The sequence below is a fragment of the Panthera uncia genome, chromosome A2 (assembly GCF_023721935.1).
Source record: "Panthera uncia isolate 11264 chromosome A2, Puncia_PCG_1.0, whole genome shotgun sequence".
In the NCBI taxonomy this organism is placed as follows: Eukaryota; Metazoa; Chordata; class Mammalia; order Carnivora; family Felidae; genus Panthera; species Panthera uncia.
The window spans coordinates 32,987,679-32,992,346 of record NC_064816.1 but is presented as its reverse complement, the minus strand read 5'-3'; the positions used below and the strand labels follow the sequence as shown (position 1 = coordinate 32,992,346).

The 4,668-nt window shown below is 36.8% G+C and overlaps 1 pseudogene; it reads left to right on the top strand.

The window, feature by feature from the left end:
- Positions 1-3,350: 3,350 nt before the first annotated feature.
- Positions 3,351-3,468, top strand: LOC125931181 (uncharacterized; annotated as a pseudogene).
- Positions 3,469-4,668: the final 1,200 nt, after the last annotated feature.

Below are 4,668 nucleotides of genomic sequence, written 5' to 3'. Positions count from 1 at the left end.
GCGTCCGACTTTGGCTCAGGTCATGATCTCGCGGTCTGTGAGTTCGAGCCCCGCGTCAGGCTCTGTGCTGACAGCTCAGAGCCTGGAGCCTGTTTCAGATTCTGTGTCTCCCTCTCTCTGACCCTCCCCCGTTCATGCTCTGTCTCTCTCTGTCTCAAAAATAAATAAACATAAAAAAAAATAAAAGTTTCCTTCCCATGTATGTAGCTCTAAACAGTTGTTTGTTCAGCCTTGTCTGTTCTGAGCTTTGTTTAAATGGAAGCATACTGCTTGGGTTCTTCTGCCAGTCACTTCTTTTGCTACCATTATGTCTTTGAGGCTTATCCTTGATGACTCTGTCTGTGTTTAATTCACTTTCAATGCTAAATAGTATTATTCTCTGAATGACATGACCACAGGTAAACGTTCTGGTTTACCGCTCTTGGCTATTAGGCACAACCGTCTTCTCTCTTCCTCTTAGGAGCAAGTCTGACCAGAGAGAATGTGTGCTCAGTTGTTTTCAACCAGGTCCAGCTGGGGACTGAGACTAGATCAATAGCTGACTTCTGCTGGACCGCCATGTTAGGAGAAAACACTAGCTTGAGTGTTTACCCTGTTGTAGGTACTATGCTGGAGGCTCACTTGTTTAATCTTTAAGATCAATTTTAGAATTATTTTGTTCAGTGGAAAAAAAATAGATTGTATTAATGTATTAATTTGGGAATAGTAATTATCCTTCTTATATTTATTCCTCTTGTATAAAAACTGGTGATACCTGCTTTCTCTTACTGGATACAAGTTGATTCTTTGAATCAGTAGGATATTTTCCCCATATAATTTATTAATATTGCCATTTATCCCCAGGTAGTGCATTTGTTCTTAATGAGAAAAAGAGAGAGATGTATGTATAATGTGTGCATATGTCTTTTTCTTTTTAAGTTCTATTGTTTGATGTGTTCAAGCGCTACAAAGATATATATGTGCCTACATTTGTATGTGGAGATATGTATATCATATGTAAAAATATGCATATTTTGTATAAATATAATATGTACATATTTTATAGAGAGATTGGACTTATATATTTAGAGACATATATACCTCTAGTGTCTGTTATACTCTTATCAACTCTAAGATGCTCTCAACTCATTCTGTTGGTTTTTTTTAATAAAAAAACACATGTAAATTACATCACATGTAAATAATAATGATCACTTGTTCTATTTTACTACACATATACAACTTTTTTCTGTTTGTTTTTTTGTTTTGTTTTATTTTGTTTTGCTCTTCTAGAATTTCAAGAACAATGCTAAATAAAGAATAATTCAAATGCTTTCTTCATCCTACGTATGACATTGGATATAGATTTGAGACAAATTCATTGATTTATTAGGGATAATTAGTTTGATGGGGCGCCTGGGTGGCTCAGTCAGTTAAAGCGTCCGATCTCGCGGCTCAGGTCACGATCTCTCGGTTTGTGAGTTTGAGCCCTGCATCGGGCTCTGTGCTGACAGCTCGGATCCTGGACCTGCTTGCTTTGGATTCTTTGCCTTCCTCTTTCTCTGCCTCTCCGCTGCCCATGTTCTGTCTCTCTCTCTCAAAAATAAATAAACATTAAAAAAAATTTTTTTTAAGAATTAGTTTTTAAATAATTAATTTCCACAGTCATCTTTACATTGCCTCCACCTACTTGCCTCCGGTTTTGAATTAGTTGTTCTGAATTAATTCTTAAAGTAAATGCAGTAAAGACAAACAATTTTTGTCTAAGGAACATATTGACCACATTCCATAAGTCCTACTATGTAATATTCCACTTTTATTATTTTTAAAAGTTATTTAATTTTTAAAATATCTTCTTTTACCAATGGTTATTTTGGGAGATAAGTTTTTTTAAGTTTTGTGAATTTTTGGCTTTGAACTCATTGTTAATTTATCTTTGAGATGAATAACTACCCATTTTGTTACTTAGTTATGGAATGATAAAAATATTATACCATCTATATAAAATATTTAAATTTGGTTTATGTGGCAAATATATACAGATATGGACAGGAAAGTTACAAACCGTCCTCAGGAAAGAGGCTGCCTCTGGAAAGAGAAACTTGGAGGGGGCAAAGTCCAGGGGAAGTAATATGGGGGTTTTAAACTTACCTGTAATATTTTATTTATTTAAAAATAATTGCTGAAGCAATCATGACAGAAGTTAACATCTACGAATCTGGGCCATAGACACCCGAATATATACCATATTATTCCGTGTACTTTTCTGTTTATTCTAATAATTTCATTAAATGAAACTTGCTTTTTACCCAACATTATATTTTGATACATATAAGGCAAATTTATTCATTTTAGCTGCCATATAGAATTCTATCAGTTACGTGTCCATTCCCCTGTTTCCATTGCTATAATGAATATCCTCATGTGTTTTTTATGCACGGGTTAGGTATATACCTGAAAATGGGAATGCTTGTCTTCAACTTTACTAATTATTACCAAATTACTTTCCCAGGTGGTTGTTTTAATTTCCACTTCTGCCAAGAGTTGATGAAAGTTTCCTCTTTCACCTTGTGGTTGCTAATGCCTGGTATGAATCAACTATTAAATTTTAGAGCATGAAATGTTGTCATTGTAGTTTTAGATGTTTATTTATTTTTGAGAGAGAGACAGAGCATGAGCAGGGGAGGGGCAGAGAGAGAGGGAGACACAGAATCCAAAGCAGGCTCCAGGCTCTGAGCTGTCAGCATAGAGCCTTGAAGCGGGGCTCAAACTCACAAACCATGAGATCATGACCTGAGCCAAAGTCGGACGCTTAACCGACTGAACCACCCAGGCGCCCCTCATTGTAGTTTTAATTTGCATTCTCCAAATTCCTAGTGAGGTTGAGCATCTTTTAACATGTTTGTTGGGTTTTCACATGGGAGATTTATCTACTCATATCTATTTCCCCTTTGTCTATTATAGTGTCTCCTTACTGTTTTGTAGGAACTATTTGTGGGTTTTGGATAGTGACATCTCACAAATATGTTCTCCCATGTGTCATTGTCTTTTAACTGAGTTTATTATTATTTTTTTAATTTTTAATGTGTATTTAGTTTTGAGAGAGAGAGACAGAGTGTGAGTGGGGAAGGGGCAGAGAGAGGAGGAGACACAGAATCCAAAGCAGGCTCCAGGCTCCAAGCTGTCAGCACAGAGCCCAATGCGGGGCTTGAACTCACGAACTGCGAGATCATGACCTGTACCAAAGTTGGACATTTAACCAACTGAGCCACCCAGGCGCCCTTATAATGGTTTTTGTTTCTGTTTTTAATACAAGTTGTTGTTTACATGTAGTCTCATCTATCAGTCTTCTCTCTTATAATCTGGTCCTTATCGCTTCTCGGCCTTTTGGCTAAGATCAAGTGTAGTATCTGTTCTTGTCAGTTTAATATCTTATAATCTGGTTCTTTATGCATCTGGTTCTTTATGCATCAATATCATAAAACTATTCTCATAACTTCTAAACAGAATTCTAGAAGTTTTGCTTTTCATATTAGGCCTTTGATCACCTGAAACTTTTTTTTGTATGTTGTGTGAAGCATGCAATTATAAAATTATTATTGGATAGTTAGATAAAATGATTAGACCTCCATATGACTGTCACAGATGGGATAAATGAGGCACTTGCCTTTGGAGAGAGTATCTGAGGAGTCATGCTAAGTCATGCCTTCAAAATGTTATTGACAGTATTACCTGCTCCACTTATTTAAGAACTTTCCAGTGTATGTGAATAGTTGTTGTTGTTTTTTTTCTGGGAGCTGGAATATATGGCAAAGTACTTCATTTTTCCTAAGTGATAGGTAAGGTGGGTGCTAACAAACGCAAAGAAATAAGTCTTTCAAGGCTACTGCTTTGCTTCAATCACTGGGGTGCTGCCTGAGAACTGGAAGAACTGATCAGCAGAGAAAGAATGAGAAGCATCAATTTGTCGTCTTTTGAGTCAAATAATCATAGTTTTTAAAAAAATTTTTTTAACGTGTATTTATTTTTTGAGAGAGACAGACCCGAAAAACAAATAACCCAGTGAAGAAATGGGCAGAAAACATGAATACACACTTCTCTAAAGAAGACATCCGGATGGCCAACAGGCACATGAAAAGATGTTCAACGTCGCTCCTTATCAGGGAAATACAAATCAAAACCACACTCAGATATCACCTCACGCCAGTCAGAGTGGCCAAAATGAAGAAATCAGGAGACTATAGATGCTGGAGAGGATGTGGAGAAACGGGAACCCTCTTGCACTGTTGGTGGGAATGCAAATTGGTGCAGCCACTCTGGAAAGCAGTGTGGAGGTTCCTCAGAAAATTAAAAATAGACCTACCCTGTGACCCAGCAATAGCACTGCTAGAAATTTATCCAAGGGATACAGGAGTACTGATGCATAGGGGCACTTGTACCCCAATGTTTATAGCAGCACTCTCAACAATAGCCAAATTATGGAAAGAGCCTAAATGTCCATCAACTGATGAATGGATAAAGAAATTGTGGTTTATATACACAATGGAATACTACGTGGCAATGAGAAAAAATGAAATATGGCCTTTTGTAGCAACATGGATGGAACTGGAGAGTGTGATGCTAAGTGAAATAAGCCATACAGAGAAAGATACCATATGGTTTCACTCTTATGTGGATCCTGAGAAACGT